The sequence below is a fragment of the Rosa chinensis genome, chromosome 2 (assembly GCF_002994745.2).
Source record: "Rosa chinensis cultivar Old Blush chromosome 2, RchiOBHm-V2, whole genome shotgun sequence".
In the NCBI taxonomy this organism is placed as follows: domain Eukaryota; kingdom Viridiplantae; phylum Streptophyta; class Magnoliopsida; order Rosales; family Rosaceae; genus Rosa; species Rosa chinensis.
Genome location: NC_037089.1, coordinates 66491823 through 66513291, shown reverse-complemented (window position 1 = coordinate 66513291; position 21469 = coordinate 66491823). Strand labels below are relative to the sequence as shown.

Genomic DNA, 21469 nt, shown 5'->3' with positions numbered 1-21469 from the left:
CCAATCCAGATCGACCTGAAACCCCAATTATTGTTCTCCACGTCGATGGCCATTTTTCTTTTCCATCACTATTCTTCTTCTTCACTTCTGGTTTTGGTCAACTTGGCCATCAAACACCATCATTTCAACTAGACCCAAAGTCCAAATCACCATTTTGAGCAAGACCCAAAAACCTCAGGGTCTGAAAAAATGGTAGTTTTCAGTGAAAAGTTTCCAAATTGAGACTTGATGTGGAGAGAGAAAGTGAGATTTGAGTGGGAGAGAGAGAAGTAGGCGGTGAAAACAAGAGGGGAGTGGCTTAGCTACGAATTTTCGAGCTGATTGGGATCTGCTTTTGTTTGGGAGATGGCGTCAGCGACGATGGAGGCGAGGGGGGATCCCAACATTGGGAGGTGGCTTCAGAGAAGGTGAAGAAGTGATCGATTAGCTCCTAGCCTCTTGCTTTTGCTCGATGTCCATCTCTGCACCGCCAAGCTAGGTCTTTATGGGTTTGGTTTCAATTTGGGGAGAGAAACAGATTGGTTGTGGAGTTTGATCGGAATGAGATTGGTAGGTTGAGGAAGGAGAAAGTACGCAAAACGAAGAGAAAAAAAAAAGGAAAAAAAGAAATTAAAAAGGAACAAGAAAAAAAGAAGAAAAAGAAAAAAAGAAATTAAAAATGAAAAAGAAATAACTGAGGGGTATATTAGACGTTTCACCTAAGACCAACTCCTAATTTGATGTGGGAAGGACCAATCAGACGGAAATTTTGACATTAGGGACTTTTCAGATTAATTGAAAATGTCAGGGACTGAAACGAAAAAATGGTCATAGTACAGGGACTAAACATAATTTAATCCTTAAAATTATAAAGGAGAGTCACTTCAGAGTTTGGAGCAACGGCTAAAATAGATTAAAAAAAACTACTCATACGTGTATTAATTTGCCTTGTATTCTTTCAACACTATTCATAACACTAGCCTCATATTAATGCAATGAATGTGTTATTGTTGAAAGGAGGAACAAATGTGGAAGTTTCTTTCTACCGCGCTCACTTCTTCAATTTTTTCATATTTACGTTTTCTTTCAACCATAATAGCATTTTTAGATGCTTTTCCTATGAGTTCTCATTTATTTAATGTTAATTTAAACATATCATAATTTGGTGAAATCTTTGACACAAAACTTCAGGCCTCAATCCCTTTTATAATAGTGGAGATACATTTAATAAGAGTCGCTGGATTCAATATCAGAAAAGTCGCCAAGAAACATTTTAAATTTAGTGGCAATATTTTTTTTTTTGTGGCTTAAGGCACTGGAAAGAATACATCAGTTTTCCACTTGACCACCAGGATTGGTGCCCGAAAAAAAGGCCAGCCGCCGTTAAACTCTATGGGCTTTGCTTTGGTTTATAGAAGAGAAAGACTGTTGCCTTGACAGTGAAAAGCATGCACATTTAATGTTTGTAATAACTAGCTACCCTACTTGATCTTCCAGCAACCACGAGTACATAAGGATAGATATACTACTACAAAAATTCAATTAGACAACGACTAAAAACCGTTATCTGATATAGAGCTAAACCGTTATATATCGAGGCGTCGTCTGATGAAGGTCGATTGTAGGGAACCGTCATGTGAACGGCTCGATAGCATGTCGACAGCATTAATTGTTGTGCGACTATTATTCAGACAACGGGCAACTTTAGAAACCGTTGTGTGATTGCGATTAAGAGGTCGCTTTATTTTATAGCTATTGTGTGACTTTTATTCAAACGACAGTTTTTCAAAGTATCTGTTATCTGTTATAAATTCAGACAACAGTTTTATTTTGGGGTCATTGTGATCTTTGTGCACATACGACAGTTTTTTTGTGGTTATTGTTGTCGTAATAGAATGATTCAATGTATTATATTTGCTGGAACTGAAATAAAAAATAATCAAATTAATAGTAGTTGATCAATATATAGAAGAAATTGTTTTAATCCACATCATGCACCAAAATAGATTGTGTAAAGGTAATCTTTCATCCACAAAAGGAGTACATCTAATACTACTCTCCTATATACATCCAAAAATTTACTTAAGGAGTCTAGCTTTGCTGCTCTCATAGCCTCATTGGAGTCTAGCTTTGGAAGCTTCTGTAGAAGCTTTTTGCTCTCTTTCTATAGTTCCAGCTACATATGAATCAATAGTTCACTGAGGGGTACGCATGCTAGAACAGAAATTGGACCAATATGGGCAGAACACTAGTTACATCTGCAATTCAATTGTGATGACCCGAGAGAGGGGTCCCACAGCGCCGCGACGCCGAGCCAATGAGAAACCGACATGTCACGAATGACATCCCGATAACTCATCAACCCGAAATCGCAAGGCCTTTCAACTTCATCTCGAACCTACTTTTCCGAGTACCAACTCACCCAATATAACCTCGTTCACTCTTTGATGCTCAATCCCCAAATAATTTACCTAACACTTTATCCAACTTTCATACCTACTACCTTTGGAGCGTTTGTGGTCGAGCGGCATCATGACGACATTGGCAATTTAAAATTTAAACCAAACTTTGAAGCACCACAAAAAGACAAACTAAATAATCTTTTCCAAGGAATCTCAAAGGTATCTTTACTTTTCAAATCCAATGGTAATTCTTTGAACAACTCGAAAATAACCTCAACGAAAAGTATTTGCAAGTAAAATGAGGTAAAAAGGTATCATCCGAAAACTAAAATAAAAGAAAATGGTCAAATTTTTTTTTTTTTAAATACCCAAGAAAACCGAGTGTTTTGCCCAACCAAATTCGACAGCTGAAAAATTTGAGAAGGGTTGCTAGTTTGCAAAAACAATTTCAAAAGTATTTCGCAACCAAGAGCTTTGATACCACTTTACTGTGGTGACCCGAGAGAGGGGTCCCACAGCGACGCTACCCCGAGCCAATGAGAAACCGACATGTCACGAATGACATCCCGATAACTCATCAACCCGAAATTGCAAGGCCTTTTTGGGTTCAAACTATGGTTTATAAAACACCTTCTTGGACAAGTCGTTCTAGCAACCAAGCAACACATTTTCAAAAGCAGAATTTGAAATGGGCTAAGAGTTTTGGGCTTGAAATCGGAGCCCAATTTGGAAAATAAAACAAATCACTAAGTAACTACAAGCATGGGAGACGCGCCCCAGGGTTACGGGTCTATCGAAAATTTTGTAAGCGAGTAGGAAATAAATAAATAAATAAATAAATAAATTAGTAAGAAAGTAAATAAATAAGTTACTTTGAAATCCGATAATGGACCCAAAACTGTACTTTAGTAAAGACAAAGAGGAATACGCCAAGCCGGGCCATGTGCCTCTCCTATACGCTTCCCGACCACATGCTCAAAACCTGCACACTGTTGTAGGGGTGAGCTTTCGTCCTCGCATGCCCAGTAGGGGCCGATCCAACCATGCTAGGTTTGAAAGATAATATACTTGAAAATATTTACTACATAATATTGTGCACGTTTATCTAAAATATTTTAGAAAGAGGCAACCACAAACATTTATTTCTTTTATAAAGCATATGCAGTATGCTTCACACAATTTGGACCTCCAAGATACTTACCTGCCGGCTAAACTCAAACAAATAGGTGACCGACCTGGTTCGTCATCCCTCGAGAACCGGCCAACTACTCTATAGTCCTTCTGACTACAAGTAGCGAAAGTGTCCATTTCCTGGCTCTGAGTCTCCTATGACTGGTTCACTGTCTGTACTTACCTTTCCTCGACAAACATAGGAGCACAGCCCCCTCCGGAGGTTCACGGCTATCGACACCGTGGGATCCCTAGGAATCTACGCGTCTAGGTCCCATTCACTTTCAGGTCACAAGTACAAACATACAAAGGGTACAGTATCTCAACACGCAAGTCTACCCTCGGTTTTCGCAATCAGCAATTATCAGTTATGAAAACACATGTATCACGAGGCATCAACTAATGAACAACCAAAAACGCACTTGCAGGCAACATACTATCTTAGTATAGCATTCCACATATATCGAAAACCTCTAACAAGGAAGGGACAGCTCACCCTACCTGGAATTGGAGTGCTCGCCCAAACTTAGCTTCGTTTTCGACTTTCAATACTTCTTCCAAATTCAAGTGCACATGCACGAGTCCTTTACAATAAAATTAAACCAATAAGTAACTTGGCGTCATTATAACTCAACTAATCGAGCAACCAAAGCATTTACTTAATTTCCTTGAAGTTCATCGGATTATCCCTCAACATAAGAATCTACTACCCATTTCCAAATAATCCAAATGATGTTGCATTTGAACCATTTGGGATATGGTGATTATACTTAGGACTTTGACTTCATTTCTTTAACCTTTTTACTTTAGAAAAACAAATCACAATTTCCATTCCCGAATAGTTCACTTAACATAGTAAGCTTATTCGGGATATGGTGATCGTACTTCTTTCCTTAATGTAATTCGGGTCAACCGAGTTGACATTTTTACTTAGTCTTTAAACCTTAAGCAAACAAATAGTGGTTATCATTCCCGAACAATTTCGTTTCTTAATTTCATTTCGGGATATGATAGCTTTAGAGTACGTTAATCAAGATTTTGACTTAGTTCAATTATCAACTTCTGTACATAACTAAACCAAATCAATCATCCTTTGTCCACCTTGCAATATGATATTTCCAGATAACAGATTCATCACTTTAATTAATAAAGCTAAGCTTCTCAATACACAAGCAATTTCACTCAATTCATTACCACGTCAACTTCCCAACAAAACCAACAACTCTTAGAGACACTAATCAATCCAGTATTGCAGACCAAAGTTCAATTCGTGTAGTCAATGAAACCACAACTTCAACATATACAATCAGATCACGACAATATGTGTTCAGGATACCCAAGACCCTTACCATCATTCTTTTCCAACTTAGAAGCCAAATTGTCGAAGCTGCACGCTACCACCATTAATCCTCCAGATTCCCTAGTACGCAAAATAGGATCAAAATTAATCTTCAACCAATTTCTTATCCCACACAGAATTTGCACAAGGTCCTTACCTCTTCCAGTTTCAATTGAAACTGACCCAGCAGTCTCCTCCTTCTCTGAAACTCCAAAACCGCAGATTCCACAAACCTCATATCCCAAAATTAAACAATAGGTTATTAGGGTTCACTCCACTCAAACTAGAAGCCACAGGTAAAGAGAATCACGAAATTACCTAACAGAGACGATCTGAAGGCTCAGCGACCGTGAGCGGCGGAGCTACGGTGGTCCACGCGCCTGTGGCGGCGCTTGAGGCGCGTGCGGTGACTCTGACCGGAGCTAGAGATCGGGGTTTTAGGGCTATTGGAAATGGTGAGACGCTGATTCCAGTCTTAGAGGTGATTTGGCTCAATTTGAACTGGAGGTTAGAGAACGACAAAAAGGCAGAGCTGTGAGCTTCAGGGATGTCATGTACGGTGTTCCTCCGATGTCGGGTCGACAACGAGGCTTCAGGGCTTCATAATAGGCTGGCTCTGAGCTCAATGATGGTGGCGGTGTGGTGAGGAAATTGCCGGGAATGGATGTTTCAAGTAGGCAAGGCAGCAGGAACTACGTTGGTCACGATCGGAGGCTAACGGTGATGCATGTCAGCGATTTTGGTTGAGCTTTTGATCAGATTTGGATGTAGGTTTGAAGGGTGGAGGCGGTGTTGCAAGGCAATGGCCGGAGATGGTGGCTTCCGGCACTTGCAGAGGGACGACGGGAAAGGGAAAGGTTGATGCATGGTTTAGATTTTTCTTGGGTTTGGGTCGGATTCAGGAGCTGCGTGGATTGGTGGTGGCGGTTTTACGAGATGGTGGCCGGAACAGGTGTGGTTCCGGCGATGGCAGAGGGAGAAGACGAGAGAGTGAGGTAGGGGAGAGAGAGAGTGTGCGGCCGAGAGTGAGGGAGAAAATGAGAGAGTTTAGGTGTTAGTGTAAGGCCCCGTACCTTAATTATTTTTATGAAGTACGTTTTCATCGGTTTGACAGAGGAGTTGACTTTTAATTTGTCTATTATGTCAGATTATTCCTTGAGTACGTCGTAGGTTAAAAAAAATTTTAGTTGGTGGACACGCACTTTGAATCGATCGAAGTTTTCACGGGGAAGTTGTGATTTAAGTGTTAGAAGTACTGTTCCTTATTAAATATTGGTTTTGTTTTAAAAAAAAAAGAAGAAGAAAAGGGGAATTAAGTTAATTAAAAGGAGAGAGAGAGAATCGGACCGAGCCGACCTCCCCGAGCCCTCCCCCTTGCTTTTTCTCCTTCTCCCCGAACCGGACTCATTTTTTCCTGCGATTCACCTCAGCCGAACCCCGTTGGACTCGCCTCCGGCCACCGCAGCTTCCTCTCTTCACTCTCTTTCATCTCAGGTAAGTGATTTTAGCTGGGTAGCCTTGATTTGATTGATCTTGGGGGAAAGATTGCCGTCGGGTTTGAGAACCTCCGGCTGGGTTTTCGATTTCCGGCGGTCTCCGGTCGGAAATCCTTGTGTTTTTGGTTCACTGGGAAGGATTGAATACTTTTCCAACCTCTTTGTGGCTTGTTTTGGCCGGAGGAGGTGTTAGGGATGATGAACAGTGGCTGTCGGATTTTTCCGATTTTGGGTTGAATTTTCGACCCCTTCTGCTTTGTTTTAGCTGGTATTGCAGGTTTAAGATTGTTGGGTTTGTTGAGGAGTTTGTGTTGGTGAATTTTGGTGACCGGTTTTGGGTGTTGGAGTGGTGGCGCGTGAAACCACGCGCTGCTGATGGTGGTGGTGCTGAGGAGGCTCTGTTAGCCCCTCCCAAAACCCATTAATTTGATTTTGAGTTTTATTTTTAGACTTGAGGATAAATTGTTTGTAGTTTCTTGCAACTTAAATGTGGAATTAGGTTGTTTTGAATGTTTTAGTTGATGAATCTTTTGGCTTAATCCCTTGATAATTTATTATCAATGCTGTTGTGGAATTGATCTTTTTTGTTGAGGAATTTGGTGTTGAGATTGTGGTTTGGAAAAGAAAAATTTAGAGAGGATTTGAGATTTAGAGATGGAATTGTGAATGGAAATAGGGAAAGTTAAGAAGAATTTGGAAATTTTGGAAAGGATATTATGTTTAATTTGGTGATCAATTTTTGGTCAAGGAATCGAGTTTAAATTGTTTAGATTATCGAAACGATCCTTGTGAAGGTTAAAGAATTGGCTTGGATGTTAAATTGTTAGGAAATTTCCGTATTCAAGAATGTAAATTCCAAGTTGAAGAGTGGGATTTGTTTTATAGAATGAATACTAATTTCTCGAAGGAATGAGTTTTGATCTTGAGATTGTTTCCTCATTAAGGTTAATTATTATGTCCATTTATTACAGGACGTACGAAGCCCTCGAGCGAGGAGGACACGGGCAAGCAGCAGGTTTAGCTGCGGGACTACTTGTGAGTGGACTTTATTTTGTTTAAATAATGCATGCAGCATGGAATTAAGTTTCAGTTGGATTACTTTTGAGTAAATGTGATTTTGTGAAAAGTAAAGAATTTTAAAAGAAAGCAGTTGACAAGGAGGCCAGTTTTGGCGCATGCGTATCTTACCTAGTTGGCAGTCCCTTCTAGGTAATAGTTTGGTTGGCAGTCCCTTCCAGACTACAACTACGTTGGCAGTCTCATCCGATGTGTCATCTGGTTGGCAGTCCCTTCCAGATGACATGAGGTGGTTAGTCGGCAGCCCCGTCTACTACCTGTGGCTAGTTGGCAGTCCCAACTAACCACCTCCTCCTATCCCGGTTGGCAGTCCCTTCCGATGCGTCACCTGGGTGGCAGTCCCTCCCAGATGGCATGAGATGCCTAGGAAGCAGTCCTTCCTAGTCATCAAATGAATTTTCTTGGAAAAAGGATTGAGTTGAAATTTCATGGAGTCTCTCGCTGCATGATAGTTTTGTTAAAAAGAGAAACGGGGAAGCTTTCCATTAATTGTTTCAGGTTATTACTTAACCTACCTTGTATGATATCGGCTTAGTTTTAGTGTTGCTCTGATAACCCTTTTCTTTTAAATTTGTTGGATGTTGTTGTTTGGATTGTTGTTGCTTACGGAGGTTATGTTGGGATTTGAACTTTCCGAATGTAATATATGTGCTTGGATTGTAAATATGGTATTGTAGGTTGAGTAGAAGTTAAAGTTTTAATCATGTCCAGGTTTGTGAATTTTTGGGTTGCCCATATTTAGGGGAGGTTCTGCCAAATTTTCGGTAGGATTTCACTTAACGTGGGCCCTGCAGGCTCGTATTCAGGTATTTGGCGTGATTCTTGGGTCGGGTCCTGTCAGTTAGGGTTTCTAATGTCCTATTTATACTTGCGTATGCGAAATGTCCATTTTTCCCTTGCGACGAATTACGAAACTCCTTTAACTAACTGCTTTCGGTTTTGAGCTCGTAACTTTTCTTTTATTCGTTTTTCGTCAGAAGCTTCCTAAGTTAATTCTCGACTTCGTCCTATGCCCAAAACTTGAATTACTAAAAACTCAATTTGTCTCCTTCCATAATAATCCCGACAATCTTTTGCTTCAACAAACCTTAGTAATTCTTTAGGCCCAATTGGAAGGACATTGGCCCAAACTTAATTCAAATAGCCCAATTGGTAGTCTCGATACCTAAAATGTCCAGAATCGATTCCTTCACTAAAATCACCTTGTGCAAAAATCTTATTTAAAAAAAATTACCTTCTAAAAATTAAACAAAATTTTCGGGGGCTCACATCAATTATACCATTTATCACCAGTCAATGCTAGGATCATGTACCTAAGATTATAAAAAAGGAAACAACAGACTTATTCATATATGTGGTCAATCAAACAGTACACATGTATTCTTTTAGCATCACATGTTTTGTTGTCATGGTGACCAAAGTGCCTCAGCATCAAACAAGTTATTTGTCATCAAAATATAATGCAGATGATATATTTGCACTTTCAGATCAGAAATACCAAGTTCAATATAAATTATGAATCTAGGAAATCACTGGCTTGCATAGTCACTTGAGGGATTTTAATAAACTTCAATCGGAAGGAGCCCAAGAATTATAGGCATAACAAAAAAGGAAAAAAAATGTAGGATCAGATGAGATGAAAGAATGCATACTTACGTCGGTATCCCCACTATATCCTTTAAAGCACCTACTCCAAGTTGCAGACCTATATACTGCATGGCCAATCAAGAAGCTATACCAAACCCCAGCCCAATAACTATACCACTTTTAATGTAGGTATCGACCTAGAATGTGAAATATGAATCTTCCTTTGATTAGTTCCTACATATACCAAGCATACAAATATCATCAAAGCAAAACATAAATAGATAAATATAACTACTGCCAGCTCTATAATTTCAATTTTCATATTCCTTCCTAGCTAATCTAGTGAGCTATAGTTCAACTACTCCAGCCAAAATAATAAGACCTCCAAATTCCACTAGAAGCCATATGTACTGTGGTCCCATCATATGTGTTCAATTCCACAACCAAATAACTTAAACCTTCACTCGCAAGTCACAATACAGATCACTCCTTTAATTCTTTAAGAGTGCTATACATCCCTAAAATTAAAGGGTATTACAGCTACAAAATATTTCCAAATCCCATAAAATTAAAGTTAAACAGAAACCCAGCGACAAACCCAAGGCTATGTCATAAAGGCTATAACTTTAAGTACCCACAAAGAGGATATGAGTACATACTATATCAGCAATCCTAACCCCTATCAAGCAATCAGGGGACTAGAATATCTCCAAATTCCATTAAAGCTTCAAAACATAAATTTCAGAAAGAAAGAACATATTTGAAGTACCCAGAAAGAGATTCGTTCATGTACTCATTATGGCTATCCTAAATCCCATCAAGCAATCAAAAGAATACAATATCTCCAAGATCCATTAAAGCATCAACATGTATAATTCGAGAAATATGAACTTGCAGCAAAAAGAAGGTATTCCCATCAAGCAATCAAGGACCAAGAATATCAGATAGAGTTTTACTTTACCTAATTTAATTTAGAAATAGACACGTGTCTCAATGAAAACATTGCACCATTTATTGAAGGCTCTATAATGGCAGCAGATTCCAATTTCCACGCCTACCTGTGATTGGCCCATTCATCATACTTCATACTTCTTGCACCTACCATTATTTTTAGCCACTCAACAAGATTCACCTGCCATAAGTATTGTAACAGCCTTCTTAAATTCCATGTACATGAATAAATATGTGCTTAGATATTCAACTTTGGTCACTAATAATACAATGATAACCGCTACTCCATGGTATAGCAATTATCATAGGTCAGATTGAAAACGATTACTAAGATGCACTTAATTCATCCATATAATTGCACTTTTTCAGCTAAATAACCATATAGAAAGTATAATAAAGGATAGTGAAGGACATACCTCAATAGCTGCATCAGATGGCTCAAAGGAATCATAGCTAATGAAACCAAATCCACAGGAGTTTCCAGTTTCAGGTTCTCTCATTATCTAGAAAAGAGAGATAACATATTCAATACAATTTCCATATGAGTATCACCATTAAGAAGAACAGAAAACAAATGTAACTGGCAACAAGACCCATCCTGCATGATTTCCCTGTCCAAATAAAATCAGAACTAAGGGAGCATCTTCTTATATAACAAATACACCTTGGTGAAGAAATAGCAGAGAATTTCATAAACCAAAAAAATTGTACTTATGCTTGTAAAGAATTTCATAACCATCAAAATATGAACGTGTGATCTAGACAACTAGAAGATTCTGAAACTCAAATTTTTTTTTTTTTTTGGAAAGCAAGAATGAAGAAAACATCATCCCTAAAAGCATAATATTTTGCAGGAAGTTCAAGATACGAACATTTTAATATTTAATGTTATGCAAGTGAAAGATAAGGCTGAGGCAGTACCTTTGGGTTTGTAACTATGACTCCAAATGCACTGAAAATATCGTAGAGAAGTTTCTAATCCACACCCTTTTTATCTTGGGAAGCTGAAATCATTGTAGAGAAGTTTCTAATCCACACCTTTTTTTTTTGGGTTTGTAACTATGACTCCAAATGCACTGAAAATATCGTAGAGAAGTTTCTCATCCACACCCTTTTTATCTTGGGAAGCTGAAATCAAAGAATTCACACAATCAATCAGAATATCATTACATCCAAGGATATGTGGCATACAGAGATGAAGCAGAATGCTTTCCCTGAAGCCCTATTAAATTATAATTTCTACCACCCTATGTGGCACAGAACACAAAGAGAATGAAAGCTAGGGAAAACAAAATTACATATCTTATTTACACGAATTGCCTTTCCGTAAAGGTTGATCATATTAAGCACCTTGAGTGTAGGCATGGCAGTCAAAACAACAAATTTATAGTCAGAAACAACATCTTTAACAGGAATCGGGGAGCTATATAATAACTTGAGAATAGGAAAACTTATGTAATCAACATCCTCTTCACTTCGGAACTCCACGAATCTATATCCTTGATGGAGGTTCATAACTCTATCTTTAGGAACATACACATTAACTGCACGAAAATAAGCATAGAGTTCCATTAATAGTTTTAACAGATCTTAATCATTTCAATTTAATTTATTTTCATTAATAGACGGGATATAGAGCAACTAAATACACAAAGCAAGCTTTATAATCAAATACATACCAATAGGACCGGCTCGAACAAATTGCTCCCACAGCAATTCTTCACTAACCTGAAAACCAACCAAACAAGAAAATCAACAACCAGTATACAAAACCAAGTGGAACGAACTCAAATGCCAAAACCCTAGCTGCTCAAAATTCTAACTGTCAAGCAAATCAAGAAATAGAAAGAGATAGAGAACCTGAGGGTCGAGATTGCCGACGTCAGCAATGGCGTCCTGGTTTCTCTCGCGGTGTGTTGACCGAGCAAGTTAGCTCCGACTCCCAGAGCTATTCGAGTCGTCATTGTGTCTCTCTCTTCTGTGAAACCTTCTCTGATTATTTACTTACCAAAAAGCTCTCTGATTAGTTGCTTATTGAAATTGGGAGACACGAAACAAAAGAGGGTGTATAATGTAGAGCAGAGGACGAGCCCAAACCGTCAGCCAGATCTTGGGATTTGAAAATTGAAAATTGAGGATCTGAAATTTGGGGATCCAGAAGGAGGATGGTGGGGATTTGAAAATGGAAACCCTAGCAAGCTGAGGGAAAGTGAGGGTTTGGAAGAGCAAGGGTTTGGCCGTAGGTTTAGGTTTTCGGGAGACGCTGTCGAGAGAGGGAGGAGTTTTGGTTTTGGGAGAGCGAGGGTTTAGCCGTACGTTTTGGTTTTGGGGAGATGCTGTCGAGAGAGAGGGAGGAGCTTTAGGTTTTGGTTTTGGTTTTGGTTTTGGGAGAGCGAGGATTTGGCCGTAGGTTTTGGTTTTAGGGAGATGCTGTCAAGAGATAGGGAGGAGCTTTGGGTTTTGGTTGTGTGAGCAGCTTTCGGTTTTTTGTTACGGAGACTGTCGGAGAGGATTCCGTGCACCGTTAGGTCACTTGCACCAGCAATGTGCAAGTCACGTGCGCTGTTAGTTCGTAGGCTCCGTTAGTTGGTCATTCATCGGTGAAGAAAAGTCAAACGAAGACCAAAGAAAGCGAAGTGCAGTAGAAATAAAATTTACGGGTCGTGACCACTTGCCTAATTTTAGCCCAAAAATTTCCCACTTACTCCACCAAGAGTTTTTTAACCCCATTTACCCAATCTAACAGTGTTTGACCGTATTGCTCTCATTTTAATTAATAAATTACACTCATATCTCTCTCTCCTCCCCTCATCTCTCTCTCTCTCTCTCTCTAAGCCACCACACCTACCACTCTACCGTCGATGTCGGCCTCCACCGCCGCCGCTCTGTCCCACCGTTGAACCACCAGAGGATGACGCCATCCAACTCCACGATCCCAACCCCTCTGGGCTTCGCCGGTTTTGTTCGTCAGATGTCCGAGAAACTCTCCACGCCAGAATCGGGTCTGAGCTTCGCCAGTTTTGTTTGTCAGATGTCCGGGAAGCTCCAAGCCGGAATCGAGTCTGGGCTTCGCTTGCAGGTCTCGGACGACGTCAAAACTGTGGTCTATTGAGGGGCAATAGACAGATTATTGCCCCCCAATAATTTCTTAACTATGGTTAATTAATCACTGAAATTAGAGTTTTGATCAGTCTTATGTTGTTTTGAGTTTATTAAAGTATAATAATCTATCAGTGATAGAAACTGGTGATTTTTGGGGTGGTCTATTGGGAGGCAATAGACAAATTATTGCCCAGCAATAATGTCTTAACTGTGGTTCATTTATTACAGGTCATTTCAACAAAAGGATGCTAGATTCATTAACCAACATAATTAGGTTTATTGGGGGGTCATAAAAAGTTTATTGCCCCCCCCCCCCCCCCCAAATAATTTTTTTTATAGATGGTCAGAAGTAACTCAGTTTGGTTTTGAATTAGTTTACAAAAGTACAGGTATTCAAATTCAATACTTGGTGAATTTAAGTCCACAACGAATTGGCTTTTTTTCACTCTCCACTTCACTTGTACCGCTTCACCCTAGGCCTCCCGGGAGGCCTCTTAACAAGAATAAATGCACCTAACAACAAAATGATCACCCATATTCATGCAAAAAATAACAAAACAAATATATTATTGTCCCGCAATAAACATATTAATACAGCCCAATAATATATCAGAAATACCAAACACATTAGAAGCAGTCTTTAACACAAAGGAAAATATCGCTGAACACAATTATATAGACTTTATAACAATTAAGACACATTATTGCCCCCCAATAATCTCGACTCCGGTTGACGATTTTGCCTACAATTCCAGTCGTTTTGCAACAATTCCGGTTAACCGTTTGCTTTCACACTGATTTGACTCCGATTGCAACGACTCCAGTTGCAGCCCGGGACCGGAGATACAATCAAGTTGCAATTTCCGTGATGATCAGTCGCCGGCGAGAGAGACAGAAGAAAATCGAAGACATACCTGATTCTACTGGCAGTCGTTGATTCCTTCAGAAGGTCCAACCCAGCCTCGCCGAGCTTCTCAGCGACTAGGACCGTCGGCTTGGCGTCGAGCCTGGCCGCGGAGAGCACGACGACGAGTTTTGGCGCGGCGATGGCGAGAGCCGGCGTCGTGGGAGACCTGCTGGAGGGATGGAGGGAGGGAGAGAGAGAGAGAGATCCGACGTCGTCTGGAGAGAAAAGAGACTTCTCTCTCTAAGTGAGAAAGAAGGAGAGAGCAAAAAAATCCCAAAAAAAATAAAAAGAATTAATTTGGTATTAGAGAAATAATCCCTTAGAGTGTTTTGGGGAAATGAGGTTAAAAAACTATTAGTGGAGCAAGTGGACAATTTAGTGCCTAAAATTAGGTAAATGATCATTTCCCCTAAAATTTACCACAACCTGGTAGCTGAGGCCCCCCTAAAACCTAATTGACAAATCCGAGCCTTCAACCCATCCTTGGAGTGGAATCGTCGAGGTCGCGATAGAGCAGAGGTCGTGGTAATCGAATTCCGGCAATCTGGTTTCGTAGTGAGTATTAGATTTTAGACAGAAGATTAGAGGTGTGACGGAGAGGAAGATTCCGATGGCGGACGGGGAAAACTAAATTGGGCACGGCGTGCGAGAAACGAACCAAGTCTGATCGGATTAAGTCCGGTAAGCAGATCATCTTCATTGCGAGAGCAGAGAGCTGGGTCATCTTCATGCCTCAAAGTGCTGCCGTCAGCTGCGCCTCACCTTGCCCATCGGATCTCCACCTCCCGACAAGAGCAAGGGATAGGGGCTATGCCGACTGCGGATAAGTATTACAGACCTTGTACCTATAGTCTTGAATTTCCTTGTAGATCTTTCAGTCTTTAATTTCTGGCTAAAAGTATATCCTAACTTCAACTCGATCAAGAAAATGGTTACTACTGAGGAAATGTAAACGTAGAAGGTTGTTGCCAGATAATCTGGCTGTCATGAGCAGCCACTTCAGGCGTGAAACAAGACTGAACAACCACAACATCCCAAGACCAAGAATTAACATCTATCAAGTCTAATACCAACTCAAAAATTGAATCATTGGGTTTGAGTAAAGAATGAGAGGGGACATTTGGGATCCAGTCATCCTCCCAAATATTCACAGAGGTACCATTACCAATTCTCCAAGAAAGTCCAGCTTTTAAGATAGGTCGGGCCTCCATTATACTTCTCCATGAATATAATCATATTGAAATTGAATGTATGCAAAAGAAACATGAGTGAAACTAACCATCCATTCCTTGTGAAAAAAAAAGACCTATAAATGAAGCTTTGGAGCAGAGCTCAACATTATCAAGCTACCATTGTACACACTGAGCCAATGAATTGTATGATTAACAACTGAAACCTAAATCCATGAGAAGATGAAGTATTATTAGCTTATAATGAAATCCATAAAGTTGTTGACCACAACATAAACTTAACTACTGATGTATTTAACCATGCACTATAATGGAAAGCATGAAACCATTGAAATTTGACCAAATCAGGGTAGATGTACCCCAAGAAAAAAAAAGCAAGAAAATACCAAGTTGATGGCTTCTAAGCACGAAAGCTGATTCATTCTTCAAGTAAAGCAAGAGATGAAGAAAATAGCGAATTGTTCATCAACTAAGGAAGTTTTCACCAACACGCGCAAATAAGCAGACATAAATAAACCAAGCACTAATGAACTACTCAAAGATTACAGAAATTACAATCCAAAAGAATCCAAATTTAATTGAAATTGTTGGCCAAAATTTGAAGTTCAAATTCAAAATTCAAAACTGAGAGATAGATGGAAACCTGTATTCCTGGTAGCGATCAAAGGAGTCGCCGCTCCAGCCCTAAGTGTTATTAGCGGCCATAACCGAGAATGAAATCAAGCATCACACTAACTCGCTAATCCGAAATCATAGCCCCACCGTCTTCACCACATGGTCTCTCCTTGAGGGCCGCCTCACAGCCCTCGAGACATCCTTCTTTTAGCGAATTCAAAGGAATTCTAGCAACATATCAAGGATCAAGAACCAAACCTTTGAGTAATTTTGGTGGAGAAGAGAAACAGACAGATCGTTGTGAGTAATTTTAGGAGAGCGACAAATCGTTGTATCTCCAGAGTAAGGGTGTTCTGGTAACAGTATAACTTAACATTTCAAGTATTCTAAAAAGTAAATTAGAGGTATACTAAGTAGGGGAGGTCCAAATAGAAAATTTGGAGATCAAATTAGAACCTCCCATCCTAAATCAGGAAAAGAAATAAACAACAAAAGGTAATTAGACCTCCAGCACCTGCGGGCACAGGAGGCCGTCGTTCCTAAGGACAAGAGACAAAGAAGGTGGTTGCGGTCGACCCATCTGTTAAGACCCACCCTCGAGTTGGTAGAGTTGTTAACCCTACCAAGTCTTCCCTGCTAGAGCCAGCAGATGCGAATTGCTCATGAATCTATCATTTAACGATACATGAGCCTTTATTACATGGCACATCTAACTTGTCATATACTCATATATACCGAATCTGACATAACCACTTTTCACTTATCAATGGCACTAATACCTTTCTCATTACTCATGCTGTCATGCATAGCAAAAGAAGGAGCCACACAAAATCTCCAATGCACGTACAGATCGAGAGAGATGGCCCAAAACTGACTAAACCTCTGCAAGAGTGCAACCTCATTACATTATGTCTTCTATGGCCCAAATCACATTGTTATGTCACTTATGTGTTTCTTAATCCCAAATGAAAGGGATTAAATCCTATTGATAAATTAAGCCCACTACGTTCTTAATCTTAAAAACTCCCATACCTTTATTACTAATCTTGCCATAGCATATGTAAAACAGTTTTTTTTTTCTTTTTGTAATATTTATGTCTTGGTAATGATTGAAGTTAGAGAAATATGGAGAGTTATCTGCAGATGAGGGCAATGAGAAGTTATCTGCATAATAGGGTAGTGGGAAGTTATCCAAGTACAAAATGGGTTAGTGGGAACATATATGTTTTTAAAATTGTTTATCAGTATTTTATTATTTATTATAATACCCTTCAAATATTAGAAATTAATTAAAAATAAGGGTTAAATTCTGGGCCGCCCCTGTATTTTGCATCTCTCATCGTTTTAGTCCCTGACATTCTAATTTAATCTAAAAACTCTCTGATCTCACAATTTCCCTCCAATAGGTCCATGTGGTGTCAAATTAGGAGTTGGTCTTGGGTGAAATGTCTAATATACCCCTCTATTATTTCTTTTTTCTTTTTTTCCTTTTTAATTCCTTTTTTTATTTTTTATTTTTCCTTTTTTTATTTTTATTTTTTCCTTTTTCCTTTTTCCATTTTAATTTCTTTTCTTATTTTTATTTCTTTTTTCCTTTTTTTTATTTTTCTTTTTTAATGACCATCGTATTCTGCTGCATCAGTAGCGCCACGTTGGCGAACCAATCCAGATCGACCCGAAACCCCAATTCTTGTTCTCCACGCCGGCGACCATTTTTCTTTTCCATCACTATTCTTCTTCTTCTTCACTTCTGGTTTTTGTCAACTTGGCCATCAAAAATCACCATTTCAACCAAACCCAAAATCCAATTCACCATTTTGAGCAAGACCCAAAAACCTCAAAGTCTGAAAAAATGGTAGTTTTCAGTGAAAAGATAAAAAATGGTAATTTTCAGTGAAAAGTTTCCAAATTGAGACTTGATGTGGAGAGAGAAAGTGGGATTTGAGTGGGAGAGAGAGAAGTAAGCTGTTAAAACAAGAGGGGAGTGGTTTAGAGGCGAATTTCTGAGCTGATTGGGAAATAGATGGGTTGTGGAGTTTGATCGGAATAAGATTGGTGGGTTGAGGAATGAGAAAGTAGGCAGAACGAAAAAGAAAAAAGAACTTAAAAAGAAAAAAAATTAAAAAGGAACAAGAAAAAAAGAAGAAGAAAAAGCAAAAAAGAAATTAAAAAGGGAAAAGAAAAGAGGAAAAAAAGAAATTAAAAAGAAAAAAGAAAAAAGGAAAAAAGGAAAAATAAATAAAAAAATAAAAAAGGAAAAAGAAAAATATGAAAAAAAGAAATTAAAAAGGAAAAAGAAAAAAAAGAAAAAGAAAAAAGGAAAAAGAAATAACATAGGGGTATATTGGACATTTCACCTAAGGCCAATTCCTAATTTCCCACGGAAATGACCTGTTGGAGGGAAATTGAGAGGTCAGTGAGTTTTTAGATTAAATTAGAATGTCAGGGACTAAAAAAATGAGAGAGGCAAAGTACAGGGACTAAACAAAATTTATCCCTAAAAATAATATATGATATGAGGGTCTTCGTGTATTTTCACGTCCACTTTGAGTGTGAGTTCTCTTAATAATAAATTAATATATGTCAATTTGTTTACTCCAACCAAAACCTTGTCATGTATTAAACTAGATAGAGCCATGCATCTTGACAAGAGGGAGGGTACAAAACCCTAAATTTTACAAACGCTAAAACCAATCCAAAAGAGGTTTCAGTCGGCCAAGATTATTGGTCATTGATTAGTACTTATTTTTGTTTGGCCGTCTCAACTTTCCAATGTTAATTGCTTTGTCTATTCTTTATTGTTCCTGGCATTGTTTTGTTTGCAGGAATCACTCGTTTGTTTCATGGATGCAGTCCAAATTAAAAACTACAATATCTTTAACAAAGTCGATCACTTTCACATGTTGAGAAATAATAAGCTGTTGGTACACTTGAAACGAGCTATAGCCAAGTATATATTATTGAGATTTGGATCGCATCATTCTTTATTCTTTTAGCTCTCATTGTATATAAATCATCAGAGATTTGATTTGCAAAAACATGCACAATACAATAAAAAGGAGCTACATAATGTTTTGTTGTGCATGCATAAGTACATATGATGCTCTTTAGACATTAATCAAAGTTGCAAGATCCCGAGAAAAGATTATGCATGATGCGAACAAATTTGTTCGTGTCCACGAGTTTTGACTAAATTACGTTTAGATAAGTTGAAGTAATAGTTGCTCAAGAGCCAATATAAAAACTCCAATTTTCGTATCCTCTCTCCTTTGTTAAAGATAAAATATGTTTATATCCTTAAAATAAAGATAAAACTTATATATAGAAGATAAAATCAGATGCAATAATAATGATTTTTGTACGTTCTGATCAAAAGTGGATAACCAATTGAAATAATTAAAGAAATGATTTAAAATGGGTATATGGGTCTCTTTGTTTTTTCAACCAGTAATTGACTTTGTCAATATATGTAAAATGACCGACCAAAAAAAAAAAAGGAGAAAAGTAGTTTATTTTCTTACATTCAGTAAATATTCCTTCTCTAACATTAGATTGGTGATTTATTAATGAAGAATCAAAAGCACCATTTGGTAGCGTTCATATGCGGTATTCGTTACAAATTTTTCTATTATATTGTTCTTTTTAAACTGAAACCCTAAACTTCTTTGCATTCATGTGTTGTTTTTTTTCTTCCCCTATATATGTTCTTTTCATGTCAAGAATTATCTTTTTCTCGTAAGACATTTGATGAATGAACGGTATCATCACTAAGCAAGATTTTGGTTTAAGTTTTTCCATATGATTTGCAGTGTTGTGGTTTTGTGGTTCCACTATCTCTTTTCTTTTGTGAACTATTGTTTTGCAATACAACAACGATGTGTTTGCGCATGCGTGTGTGTGTATGTATTCTTCTAGATTAATGGTTGAATTCCACACCATTGCATAGAACAAAATAACTTGGTATAAAACTTGATTCCAATTTCATCTTACCAATTTCAATAATTTACAACAGGATGAAGTGGAAGTAGAACTCATGGTGCTTATTATATGGAATTATGTCGAAGAACTCTAACATTTGTTTAGACTTTATGGGCTAAGGGCATGGAGGGAAAATAATGGAGGTGTAATTAGCGTATTGAGTATTTGTAAAAGTTGGAGGTCTAAAAGTTTCTTTTTCTTTTTTTTGAAAGGGGTTTGCAACCCAGCCTAGTTGGGAGGCTCAGCCCTACGCCCGGTTCCATTTATTATATTAATAGTATGATTTTGAAACCGGGGGGGGGGGGGGGGGACATAAAACTTGACCCCGTGCTACAGGAAAACACTTACAATAATCCTCATAGAGAACATCCTGAATAATAGCAGGAGTCTCATCTAACCAAACGTCATCAATAGCAAACAAACTAGCAAGGTGCGCAAGTCTGTTAGCAACACCATTTGCTTCACGGTAAATATAACGAATTCTAACTAACTAAAAAGCATTAAAATAATGTTTACAATCATCTAAAATCCGACTTACCTCAGAGAAATCCTTCTTCGAACTATTGAGTGCAGCAATCAGAATGGCAGAGTGGCTTTCAATGTCAATTTCAGACCAACCTTAGTGAATGCCAAGTAAAAGACCCACTCTACATGCCTTAGCTTCCATATTTAGGACTGAGTGAGCATGTAGAAAAGGTCTAGATAGAGCAGCAATACCCATACCAGCTTTGTTCCTGACCACTACACCAATGCCTTCACAACCATTATCCGCTCTAAAAGCTCCATCCAAATTGATTTTCAGCCTACCACTAGGCGGGCGTTGCCATTTGGTTAAAGGCCTCTTCTTTTTCTTCACAGTTTTAGGATGATATTTCTGGTAATCATTCAAAAAATGAACATCCCAATCAATTAGAAACATAGGCGGGAACGCAGCATCATTCTAGACCACTTTATTTCTTTCTTTCCATATGGCCCACAGTCCCACAAAAAAGAAGTCTCTATGATCTTTGGATAACTCATCTAGCATGTTGAACTTCCACACTTTAAGACATGTGGCTGGGTGCTCAAAGGCATTCAACTTCAAGGGCCCACATAACCAAAAGCAAAGTGAAGCATGACAATTTTTAAAGTATATATCTTTAGCAGACTTTCTATTTTGAAGAGCATGTTTGGTTTTTTTTTTATATTTTAGCAGTTGCACCGGACTCCTAAGAGCATCTTTAGCAATGCTAGCCATTTTTTAGTCAAATTTTAGCCAAAATAGCTAAAAAGTCATTTTGGCTAGCCACTTTAGAAATACATCTGTATCAGTGCTCTCTATTTTAGCTAATTTTGAGTTTATATTATTTTTCAAATGAAGATCAAATAGTTTAAATATATTTAGAAATTACATAAAATGACCCAAAAGGAATGTTTTAAATTATAGAGAGCCTCATCTCGCTCTCTATATTTAGGAGCGAGATAGCTAAAAGTTATAATGGAAAGCCACTTAGGAGTATGGTGCAGCTGCTAAAATATATGAAAAGCTAAACATGCTCTCCAAAATAGCTAAGGAGCCAAAATAGAGAGTCTACTAAAGATGCTCTAAGTAGCTATTCATTATAACTTTTAGCTATTTCGCTCTTAAATATAGAGAGCGAGACGAGGCTCTCTATAATTTAAAACATTCATTTTGA

The 21469-nt window shown here is 38.4% G+C and overlaps 2 long non-coding RNA genes across 2 annotated transcripts; both read right to left on the bottom strand.

Annotated features, from left to right (window-relative positions):
• Positions 1-1915: 1915 nt before the first annotated feature.
• On the bottom strand, positions 1916-9548 carry LOC112188248. The gene is made up of 2 exons (XR_002931374.2): positions 9120-9548; positions 1916-2237 (listed from the first exon to the last, which is right to left on the bottom strand). It is a non-coding gene; the product is annotated as an uncharacterized LOC112188248 (long non-coding RNA).
• Positions 9549-11313: 1765 nt separating this feature from the next.
• On the bottom strand, positions 11314-12220 carry LOC121051610. The gene is made up of 3 exons (XR_005806247.1): positions 11862-12220; positions 11681-11729; positions 11314-11545 (listed from the first exon to the last, which is right to left on the bottom strand). It is a non-coding gene; the product is annotated as an uncharacterized LOC121051610 (long non-coding RNA).
• Between the last annotated feature and the right edge of the window lie 9249 nt (positions 12221-21469).